The sequence below is a fragment of the Cynara cardunculus genome (assembly GCF_001531365.2).
Source record: "Cynara cardunculus var. scolymus isolate 2C chromosome LG 5, CcrdV1, whole genome shotgun sequence".
Classification (NCBI taxonomy): domain Eukaryota; kingdom Viridiplantae; phylum Streptophyta; class Magnoliopsida; order Asterales; family Asteraceae; genus Cynara; species Cynara cardunculus.
The window spans coordinates 26,629,759-26,642,862 of NC_037532.1; positions in this window are offsets into that span (position 1 = coordinate 26,629,759).

Genomic DNA, 13,104 nt, shown 5'->3' on the forward strand with positions numbered 1-13,104 from the left:
AGTGTTCATATATGTTCAATTTGTGTTCATAATTGACACAAGTGTTCATTTATATTCAATTTGTGTTCATAATTGCCACAAGTGTTCATATATGTCAATATGTGTTCATATGGGTGTATACAAGTTAATTTATGTCATATATGTCAATTTGTGATTACCAAAACACTCGCTTTGATTATTTACTTCACTTCTCGATCTCGAACTCCGACTGTCACCATAAACAATTTTAACATTTTCAATGTTGTCGTGTTGTTTTCCAATGTCTTTATTCATAATTGTTTGAACAATAACAAACACTTTACTAGCGGATCTACTCCATTAATCACAAATTTATAGATATTAAAAATGGAAGATCAAAATTAAAAAATGGATCTTGTAACTCCTAGTTAATAATATAGGAGTTACAAAAACAATTACTCATATACCCTTAACATTAAATTCTTAGATAGTGAATAACTTAATACTAAGATGGATTGTGATTGGTCTAAAGGTTTATAAAGTTAACACAATAATTTGGGTTAACATTTGAACTAAGCTATATACATATATATATATATACACACACACACATACACACACTCATACATATTATATATTCCTAAGCTTTCCCAACATCACCACCTGTAGCTCCATTCCCGGCCACAACCACCATCGCCTCCAGTTCCCAACAATCACACCGCCACCTACAACTTCCTTTGGCCACACCACCATCGCTTGCAGCTTCCCCTAGCCACTCCACCACCACAGTAACTTCCTCCGACCACCCAACCCCCACCTGCCACTACCTCAATATGCCACTTAGCCAACAAATGAAAAATGTTGCCTAAGACGGGTTTATATGTTGCGTAAGGCTTAGGCAACAAACCCGTGTTGCCTAAGCAGTGTTGCCTTCTCAATGTTGCATAAGAACCAAGGCAACATATGCAAACATAATATGTTGCCTAAGCAGACTTCGTAGGTAACACGCAAAAAGTTATGTTGCCTAAGTAAAAAACATATGTTGCGTAAGGTATCAATTTAGACAACATACTCTATCTGCATATGTTGCGTAAGGTATCATCTTAGACAACATAATCTATCTGCATATATTGCCTTATATATCATCTTAGACAACATAATCTATCTGCATATGTTGCCTTAGATATCAGCTTAGACAACATACTCTAACTAAATATGTTGCCTTAGATATCAGCATAGACAACATATTCTATTTAGATATGTTGCCTTTGAACTGTAATTAAAATAATATAATATTTATTTTAGGCAACATTTATGTTGTTTAATTGTTGGCTAAGATTTTTGTGTTCCATGATGTAGTTTTTTTCTTGCACACTTTCTACAAATGAATCTCATAAACAAGCAAACAAACATGTTTTCCACAAACAAGCAACCAAATGTTTTATACAAACAACTTTTATAACCAAACAAAATTAATAAGTTCAATAATTGAAAGATAATATTTTTCCTAAATAAGTCTAAAAGTAGGCAACAAGTTCAATAACATAAAATTAAAAACTTAACCTAAAGCATGAGAGGTCGGGGTTGTTGAGTTAGAGTTTGAATCACTAGCACCCAACATACTCATCAACGGTTGTATCATCTTTCTTTGCTCGGAGGCTTCCTTTTTTGCCTCATTTTGTCCCTCTTTTAGCAAGTGAATCTCCTCATCGCACTCGGCAAGTTATCGCCGCAAATCTTCCTCGTCAACTGAAGATACCGGCTTAGAGAATCCCTTTGGCGGTCATCTCATCTGCGCAGGTCGAACTACCAATCTATCCATACCTCGAAAAACCGTTCCTACCGATGGAGCAACAATTTGTTCGATGATTAATATTTCTTTTTTGATTGGGCAACGAATTGAAGACCCGACAGATTCTGCAGTGCCATCAGAAACGTTCTTAATCTTCTCAATCTCTTCCTCAACAAATTAAGATGCTCTATGTCTAATCCTATTTTGTGTCCGAGTGTAGTTTTATGTAGTAACTAATCAAGATGCCCTAAAAGTGCTCCAACAACAACAGTATTACAGCTTTCATATGGGCCACATGTAAGACACTAAGAAAGATAGATATCATGAATATGGTTGTAACTATATATGCATATAACTGTAAGCATGATCTGTCCCAAAGAGCTGCTGGTTAGCATGATTTGTTTCTATTTCTCAAGGGTATTTGAAGCTTCAATAAATCAATATATTATGCATATAGTAGGCCAAGCACCAAACAGATTGTTTACCTAAAAGAACAGAAACTGAGAAACAGAAACAGATTAATGAAACATATATGTTTCTGTTTTTGTTTTCTAAAGGGTATTTAACTGAGAAACAAAAACTGAGAAGCAGAAAATGAGAAATAGGAGCAAAAATTGAGAAACATATTAACGAATTCTAATTTGTAAGGCAGTTACCATATGCTTAAACAGAAACAGATTAATGAATTGTAATTTGTAATCCAGTGTCCAATCTTTGAGGTCACACTTTACCTTTTCAACACAAGGAGTAAGGCAGTTACCAAACAGATTTGATAACAATGAGTGAAAGAAACAACAACTTTAGAGAATGAAACACAAGCAGAAATGTGACCAATTGTGTGAAACAATGTTGGTACAGTGGTATCACTAATCTTGTTACTCCTTGTTACTCTAACTTGCAACTTTAGAGAATGAAAAACAAGCAGAAAAGGTAGCAAACTGAAGAAAAGGCATGGCAAAGAAGATCTAACTTGAAAATAACCCCCCTTGTGTGTTGTCCAAATTTATAAACCCATATGAGTTTGTGACTCACATTCATTTTAATGCCAATAGTATAAACTACAAACCACAATATATTTGTTTTTAAGTAAGCCTAAGCAAGCTCTAACAAGCAATTATAGAAATCAATCACTTCTACATCTATAACAAAATTAAGATCTTGAACCCCGTTACCAGGTTATTGCTTCAAATAGTGCAGCAAATCTGGAAAAAGAAAATGCTATATCATGTCTGGTTATCGAGACGTATAGCAATCTCACAATATATAGGTGATCCTGGTGGGAAGAGTAACATAAGTGTCGAAATGAATGAATATTGGTCAACCAAGACCAAATGTCAAGTTAAAGCAGCGATACAATGTTGTTTCAGATTGTATTATGGATCAACCATTCTAATTTCATCTCTGTAAAAGAAACTTATGATAACATTTAAAAAGCTAGATGTATTATATAATCCAAACTGATATGCCCTAAATTGGAACTGATAAGAAGCAGTTGGTATGCATGTAGAAGTGTAGGTTGGAGCTATACCTTAAAAGAATAGAACCTGGATAAGCGATGGAGAGATCGATGGAGCGGTTGGTTCTCGATGGCAGTGGCTAGTGTACGGTTTGAAGGAGGAAGACGACGGCTGGAGGGGGCGACGATGGTGGTGTGTACGGCTGGAATGTAGCGATATGAGTGGTCAGAAAGAAAAATTATAACCCATGTTTTAAAAGTATTCAAACATTATAAAATATATAATCCAAGTTTTAAAAGTCTGATGGAATGTCGCAATATGATGCTCGAAGCGACCTTTCGAGTAGTGTATTGCATAAAGTTCATTGAACTTATCAATATCTGGTTGTGCTTCAGTACAATTAAGAATAACCAGCCAACGAGCTGTGACCATTTCTTCTCTAGTCAAAGTGGCATTCCAGAGGCGACTATTCGGGATAACATAATCAGACACGAGTGAGAGGCTCCATCGAGATGAATTTGACATCAAAGTGTTGTTATGTACGACCGATACGGTATTCAAATAAAGATTCATGAATGTCACACACTCATGCATGAGGTACCGTTCTGCAATACAACCCTCAGGGTAACGTGTGTTTGTTACATGTTTCTAGTACTCTCCAACAAGAATATATGTTGCCTAAGTAAATTGGGATTAATTTATAATTTTTTACCTTAGGCAACATAGAAACATGGATATATGTTACGTAAGTAAACTGTGTTGGATTTATGTTTTTTAACTTAGAAAACTGGTCGGTTATATTTCACACCTTTAGACTAATGAAATTAGGCCATAAAGCAAGTATACAATACGGCCCAACGTCGTCTTTCCAAGTAATAAAGTGGTACAAGTACCGGATTATCGTCCATAAAGATTGTAGCCAAAGTTAGATTAGAGTCCAATGAAAGAGATGATTTCAGATGGCGATTTTGAAGACTTTTGATTGATTTTAAGGTGATCCAAAATAGAATAGAATATATATAAAAGAAGCAAGGGTGTAAGACTTAAGGTGAGATCCAAACATAAATTCCAGCAGCCAATGCTGTAGCAATGCCAAAGGAATGCTACAACAAGTAGTGTTTCGAAACTAAGTTCCACCATCTATTTTGAAGGCATTCCTTTCGGACTTCACCATTTCACTATCTTATAGCTTTCCACCCATATATCTATGTGGTGTCCGGACCGGGGATAGTGACACAATGGTGTTTTCAAAATATATGGATAAACAAATCTCTTTGTTAAAAATCACTCTCTCGAGTCGATTCCCATATCATTCGAGTTGGCGTGTTCTTGATATTTCATCTCTGAATATATCACACTTTGACACTTTTGACAAGTGACCAACCCGTCGGGAGTTACGTTTTGAAAAACATAAATGACAAGTCTCCTTGTGGGCAACTTTCTCAAGTCTACCTCTTATGTCATCCAAGTTGACGTGCTTAATGATGGCTATCTCTAAGTCCATCACACTTTAACACTTTCAAGTGATCAACCCGTCAAGAAGTGTGCTTGGTTTTATACAAACTCGAATGAAACAATGGAACGTCGTTTTCGAAAACACTTAGCTACTTTCGTTCGGTTTGAAAATCTCACCTTTCCGTCTCACACCCAAGCTATAAAAGCTTAGCTACTCATAACGGAAAGTAAAAAATAAATGGCGAAAAATAAAGACATAAACGTAAATTGCGTAAAGTAAATAACGATAAAATAAATGACGGAAATGTAAATGACGATAAAATAAATGACRRGAATGTAAATGACGAGAATGTAAATAGCGAAAAATAAATGGCGGAAATGTAAAGACAAGAAAATAAAAGACGGAAAATAAAAGACAAGAAAGTAAAATAAAGAAAAAGATGAAGATGAACTTGAAATCTTAAAGAACTTGAAGAACACCCTAGGAGAGGGTTTAAAAGAAAAGAAAGAAAAGTTGGGAGAAAGAAAAGAGATGGAGGATTAGAGAGAATCCAAAGGATGATGGATTAAAGTATATCTTAGAAAGTAACCCTAGCCTCCTATTTATACCCAAAATGGGCACAAAAAGACAAAATAACTAAGCTTGGAGGCTAAGTTTACCAACACTAGTTACAATACAACAAAAGTTTAACTAGCAAGTACAACCCACAACCAAAGTCTAACTAAAAAGTACATAAGCTTAACTAAAGAGTAAATCTGATTTTTCCACTAAAAATCCAACAATTTCCAGCTATCTTCCATCTTCAAAAAGTCAACGTCTTGTTCATTAAGCCCTCCAAAAAGTCGTGTAAGACTCAGGTCAACGCTGTACCAATGCTGTACCAATGCTGTAGCATTTGTTGTTTTCACAAAAACTCCCAATTAGCATCATTTACATATACCATCAAGTCAACCACAACATTTAGCTTCATAATAACAAAAGTATAAAGAAATGAATGAAAAGGACTCAAAGTGGGAATGAAAAGAAATTAAAATAACTAAAACGACGCAAAAAGAGTGCGTTATGTGTTAAATTCTCAACACATATCATACCCCCAAACTTAAACCGTTGCTTGTCCCCAAGCAACCAAAAGACAAATATAAAGACTCAATATAAACTAAAATGCATGATCAAGGCATTAAGTGCCTTCCCAAAGAGAGTTATAGCAACATAATGTTCATAGCCTTTCATAAATCTAAGAAGTGTCAATCAAAACTAAGTTCTTTGCATGAACCATAGGCTAGCATTCCCTTTTCTTTGTTGAGTTCAAACACAGTCACCACTTTAGGATGAATAGGGCTTATAGGGTTTTCTCTCATTGGCGTATCTTTTCTCTCATAGCCTTTTTCGCTTATGTACTCCACACACAAAATTTTCAAATTTTTGGGCCTTTTGGCCTCTTTTGCTTGGAGTGTGCACATAGCCCCTATGGGACTTTTGTTGTGCCATTTCATAACATTTTCTAAAACACATAGCCCCTATGGGACTTTTGTTGTGTTTTTAGTACCCTTTGTGTGATAAGGAGCCAATTTAGAGCTTTGCTCTTTTGTATTGACTTTGTGTCCTTGTGTAAACTCCTCCCCCAAACTTGAATATGACAAAGTCCTCATTGGCGTTATGTGGGGTAAATGGTGTTTAAAGGGTGCAAGTGGCTAGCATGAGTATAGAAAAGATGGCCTATCTCATTTCCTCATGGTGATTATGTGATCAAAGTGTTTTTCCAAAAAGGGTTTTGCTAGTTCTAGTCAAAAACAAAGTACCTTGATCAAATGATAAACAATCACTAAAATTATTCAGGCTATGATCTCATGTGTTAACAGTTCTCAAGTGAAATGATCATGCGTAAAAATAAGACTATAAATTATAGAAAACTATTCCCGACTCAAAAAATTAAAATATGAAGCTAAAGTAGGGTGGTAGAACCTGTCCTACTCCGGAAGAGTAGGCTGTGTGCTCCGGGCAGCCACGGATGCAATCTGTGTCCTCAGTCTTTCGGTCTCCGCCTTGTAACGATTCAGCTTTTTCTGCATTCTCTTGATCTTGTCAGCTACCCCATTCTCCAAGTCTTCTTTCAACTTCTCAAACCGCTTCTTCATTTTCCTCTCACTTGCTTTCATCCTATTCGTCAAATCAGACTGCATGGTCTCTAACCTTTCTACCATCTCGGTCCGCTGCTCTATCAAGAAATCCATCATACTTCTACTTTGTTCTAAGAGCTCTTCCATAGCTCTAGTCATATCAGGCAGTTCCCTTCCTCTCTCACTCCTCTCACGAAGTCTTGAAACAGCCTTCATATCTATTGTCCACTTTTCCTCACACTCCTTAATGATTAAGTCATCAGTGTATTCCGGAACACCCGCTTGCATAAGTAACTTGTGAATCAGGCCTGGGAAAAAGAGCTTCCCATGTCTCCTTTTGGAGCAATAAAGAATGGCCTTTTCCACAACATCCCCCACATTGATCGTTTTACCCGTAACCACAGAGTACAACAGAATGATCCTCTCAACCGAAATGGAGCTATCGTGAGTAGTCGGGTTGAGAGAATATCGAATGAAATTCATCCAAACATTAGCATCGAGCTTTAAATTTGAAGCCCTATAGGTCCGTAACATGTAGTTACTGTGTGTATTTCATCCTGATCCGACCTTCCTAAGTTCACTACCGATTTCCTCCAGTTGGGCAAATGAGGCCGATTGAGAGAGCCTCTCAAAATCTGTTTCGGCCGGGGGTGACAGGCCTAAAAGCTTATTAAAAGCGTTGGCCTAAATGCTCACACGAACACCCTGGACCTTGATCTTAGTGGTGCTAAAAACACAAGCCTCAGCGTAAAATTCTCTAATTAAAGATAAATTAAAAGAACTCTTTACTTCACACAGTGTCTGCCATCCCTGCCTATTGATTACATCTCGTATGAAACTAAATTCATCAAAACTCCTCCTGTCGAACCCTTTATCCGACAATATCTTTTTGTTCTTAATCTTTGCATATTTTAGCTGTGCAACCTCAGTACTAAACCCATTAAACTGCATCTGTATCCTAGGAATAGGCCGAGTGTTTGACATGCTACATGTGGCTCGCACCCGAGAAGGACCGGCTGTGTCCTCAGGCCTAACCGTGGCCGTGCGAGGTGATTTTCGAGGCGTAAAGACAGTGTGTATAAGCTGGACAGACGGTGGTGTTCGTCTTAGCCTCTTTTTGAGAGGCTGACTATGCACGGCCTTCTATCTTGTAGCAAAAATCCGTCCCAATCCCTTCCTTTTTCTAGTAGGGATTGAGGTCAAATTTCTCACATCAGCCTCTAAATCAGGTTCTACAACAGTTTCTTCATCAGGTTCTCTACCAGGCTCATTATCATGCTCACTATGTGGTGTACTAATATACTCTTCCATTTCATTCAATTCAATGTCCTCAAGCCCAACCGATTCATCCTCACCAGTGTGGGGTATGGGATCGGTCAAAACAGTGGGCATTTGTGTGCAGGGGTGATCATACCATGTAAGAAAGAAAATTTTTGGAGGACTCAACACAGTGGATGGAGAGCATGGTGGAATAAACAGCTCGTACTCAGAAGAATCGAAGGTCGTTACTCCCTCAATCAGTTCATGAAGTCATGAAATAGGGTTTACCTCATTGCCCAAATTAGGGCTCGAAACTGTTGGTGGCGATGATGGTGGCGGTTGGTTGATGTCGATCATCCTTGCTAGTGGTGACGGTGGCTCAATAGTGGACGGTGGAGGAGGCGAAAGAGGGTCGTCGATTGAAGGCGGAGATGGCGATGGAGGTCGGCGAGGCATGTGTCTCGCCCATGGAGGTGAGCAGTCGGTGATGAGAGGGGTCACAATCGGTGGTCGTGGTGGCGACGGTGACGAGGGAGGAGATGACAAGGACGAGCCATCGGCGACAAGGTCCACCATCTCAGGTTCTCCAGTCGGTCGTGAGGCGGAGGCGCAAGCCCGCCGGCGGTTACTTCGCCGGACCGGCTGTGGAGGGTTTCGAGCGACGGTTCGTTTCATACGGGCCATGGTTGTTGTCGAGTGAAGAGAAGTGAATGGAGACAGTGGGTTAATGAGAGTGGTATTAGTGAGGGTAGTTTTAATTGAGAGTGGGTAATGGTTTATGGAGAGTGGGTTTGTGGTTAATGGAGAGTGGTTTTGGTGATTTGAAAGAAAAATCGGCGGGTGATGGGTGAAGGAAGCAGGCGGTGATGGTAAGTGGTTATGGGGAAGAGAAAGAGTCCTTTCTTCCCTAAACTTTCTAATCTCTTGTACTTGATGGTTTAGCAAGTTGTCAAAAATTTGTTTATCCTAAGGATAAACATTTATTGTGATGGAGTGGGTTAGGGGAGCATGGGGAACACAATCTGTAAAAAGGGGCTGACAAAGACTGTAGTGATGTAGGGATGAGGTCACTGTGTACTCTCCTGACTTCCTCCAAAGATGCTGAAAATTTTCACATGTGAGCCTCAGAATGCTGTAGCATTGGCAGAACATCAATCTTCCCCTGAAAGATTCTTTACAAACCAATCTACACAAGACCAAACTTTATAAAACATAAAAGCTTTAAAACATAAAAGAAAAGAGGGAAAGTATTTACAAACAGATTTGGACTTGAAAAAGTCCAAAAACACCTTCAATCCTAAGGTATAGCCCAATTCTCAGAGCAATGCTCTGGGAACGCTACAGAATCATGAAATACCTTAACTCGCTGCCCATTCACTTTAAACACCGTGTTGTCCTCCGGATTAATGAGGTCAACCGCTCCATAAGGGTAAACTTTATGAATAACAAAGGGTCCGGACCACCTACACTTGAGCTTTCTCGGGAATAGTTTCAACCTAGAGTTAAATAAGAGGACCTTTTGACCTTCTTTCAACTCCCGGTGTTGGATCCTATTATCATGCCATTTTTTTGTCTTTTCTTTATAAAGTTTGGCATTTTCATAAGACATTTGTCTTTACTCTTCTATTTCACAAAGTTGAAACTTTCTTTTCTTTCCGGCATCATCCAAAGACATATTGAGCTCTTTGATAGCCCAATAAGCTTTGTGCTCAAGTTCTAAGGGCAAATGACATGCTTTTCCATAGACAAGCTTATATGGGGACATACCGATTGGTGTTTTGAAAGCGGTTCGGTAGGCCCACAAAGCGTCGTCTAATTTAAATGCCCAGTCTTTCCTATTTGGTTTGACCACTTTTTCCAAAATGCTTTTGATTTCCCTATTAGAGAGCTCTGCCAAACCATTAGTTTGTGGGTGATAGGCCGTGGCAATTATGTGGTTGACATTGTATTTTTCAAGRACTCCTTTTAATAAATTGTTCACAAAGTGAGTACCCTCGTCACTAATTAGTGCCCTAGGGGTACCGAAACGTGTGAAAATCTGTTTTTGAAGGAACTTAACCACAGTTTTTGCATCATTTGACACACATGCCATAGCCTCCACCCATTTGGAAACGTAGTCAACAGCTACGAGAATATATTGGCAATTATTTGATGGAGGGAAAGGACCCATAAAGTCTATTCCCCAWACATCAAATAATTCAACTTCGAGTATCCCGTTTAATGGCATTTCATTCCTTTTGGAAATGGAGCCACTTCGTTGACACTCGTTGCACCTTTGTGCAAAGTTGTGGGAATCYTTAAAAATGGTTGGCCAATAAAAACCGGACTGTAAAACTTTGGTTGCAGTTCTTTGGCCTCYGAAATGGCCTCYGTATGGTGCATGATGGCATTGTTGTAGGATGGCTGCCACTTCAGATTCGGGCACGCATCTTCTCAAAATCTGATCTGCACCAAGCCTAAACAAAAATGGTTCATCCCACAGGTAAGACTTAGCATCATGAAAGAATTTTTTCAACATGTGGCYTGTGTAATCAGAGGGTTTTATTCCACAGGCCAAGAAATTAGCTATATCCGCAAACCAAGGYGYTTTTGGTTGGTCAATCAAGAGGATTCTTTCATCGGGAAAAGTATCACTAATGTCTATTCCTCYTCTCTCGGGCTCTTCYAAYCTAGACAAATGGTCCGSTACTTGATTCTCTACCCYCTTTCTATCCAKAATCTCTAAGTCAAACTCTTGCAATAAAAGCACCCATCTTATCAACCTTGGTTTTGCATCTTTCTTTGAAATTAAGTACTTGATGGCTGAGTGATCAGTATGCACAATGACTTTTGTTCCCATCAAGTAGGACCTAAATCTCTCAAAAGCGAAAACTATGGCCAATAATTCTTTCTCAGTTGTGGTATAATTAATTTGTGCTTCATTCAAAATCTTACTTGCGTAATAGATTGAATGAAACACCTTGTCTTTCCTTTGTCCTAGTACAGCACCTACCGCCCAATCACTAGCGTCGCACATGATCTCAAAAGGTTTGTTCCAATCCGGGCCAACTACCACAGGTGCGGTAACCAAAGCTTTTTTCAAAGTTTTGAATGCATTTCTGCATTCATCATTAAAATTGAATTTTTGGTCATGATGGAGGAGTAAACAAAGAGGTTTTGAAATATTCGAAAAATCTTTGATAAACCTTCTATAAAAACCGGCATGACCCAAAAAGCTTCTGATTCCCTTAACCGTGGTTGGTTCAGGTAGTTTTTCAATTACCTCAAGCTTTGCCTTATCTACCTCAACCCCTCTTTTTGAAATCAAGTGTCCAAGAACAATTCCTTCTTTGACCATGAAATGACATTTCTCCCAATTAAGGACCAAGTCTGTTTCCTCACACCTTTCCAAGCTCTTTTTCAAATTATTTAAACAATTGTCAAATGATGAACCATACACAAAAAAATCATCCATAAATATTTCAATGGATTTTTCAAGCATATCAGAAAAGATGGACATCATACACCTTTGAAAGGTGGCTGGAGCATTACAAAGTCCAAATGGCATTCTTCTGAAARCAAAGGTGCCATAGGGACAAGTAAAGGTGGTTTTCTCTTGGTCTTCCGGAGAAATGGCTATTTGATTGTACCCTGAATAACCATCCACGAAACAATAGAACTCCTTTCTGGCTAATCTGTCTAACATTTGGTCAATGAAAGGTAGTGGAAAATGGTCTTTTTGGGTAGCCTTGTTTAGTCTCCTATAGTCCATGCATATTCTCCAACCAGAGACAACTCTAGTAGGGATAAGTTCATTTTTTTCATTCGTGAYGACTGTGAACCCTCCYTTTTTWGGAACACATTGGAYCGGACTAACCCAAGAACTACTGGCAATCGGAAAAATGATTCCAGCATCTAACCATTTTAAAATCTCCTTTTTGACTACCTCTTTCATGACAGGGTTTAGCCTCCGTTGGGGTTCTATGGAAGTGAAATTTCTATCTTCTAGGATAATATTGTGTTGACAAATAGAGGGACTAATCCCTTTTAGGTCAGCAATGGTTCATCCTAAGGCTTTCTTATGCAATTTCAACATGTCCACAAGTTTCTTTTCTTGATGCGATTCTAGGGTAGATGAGATAATGACAGGCAATTTGCCTTCTTCTCCTAGAAAAGCATACTTTAGATGGGATGGGAGTTGTTTCAACTCCAAATCAGGTGGTGATTCTATGGACGGGGTGAAGTCTTTTTGCTCATTATTTTCCAGCAGCTCAAATGCTGCAGCATCCACTGGGACAACATCAATTCCTAATTCCTCTATCTCCTCAATACTTTCTTCTTCTATTTCCTCATCATACTCTCCTTCCAACTTAAGGTTCTTGTGAATTTCCTCTTCCAAACACTTTTCCTCTATCTCAGTTATTCTTGAACACTCTTCCAAGTAATCAGGGTACTTTAGAGAGTTGAAGACGTTAAAGGTGACTTTTTGGTCTGGAGTCTCATGGTCAATTCTCCTTTTTGGACGTCTATCAAAGTTCTTCCGGTGGCTAGAAATGGTCTTCCTAAGATAATAGGAATATCCTTATCTGCCTCAAAATCTAGAATGATAAAGTCCGCTGGAAATATAAACTTGTCAACTTGTACCAAAACATCTTCAATTTTCCCCTTAGGATATGCTATGGACTTATTGGCCAATTGGAGTGTGACAGTGGTTGGTCTAGCTTCTCCTATGCCTAAGGTGTTGAAAACAGACAAGGGCATGAGATTAATACTAGCTCCTAAGTCACATAGGGCTTTCTCTATCTCCTTCCTTCCTATTGAACAAGGAATGGTAAAACTCCCTGGATCTTTTAGCTTAGGGGGTATTCAATTGGTCAAAAGCGTACTACATCCTTCGGTTAGGGCTACAGTCTCATACTCACTCAACTTCTTCTTCTTGCTTAGGATGTCTTTCAAAAACTTGGCATAACTAGGCATCTGCTCAATTGCCTCAACAAGCGGGATGTTGATGTGCAATTCTTTAAACACATCCAAGAATTTCTTAAATTGCAGTTCCTCTTTTTGATTCCTCAACCTTTGGGGGTA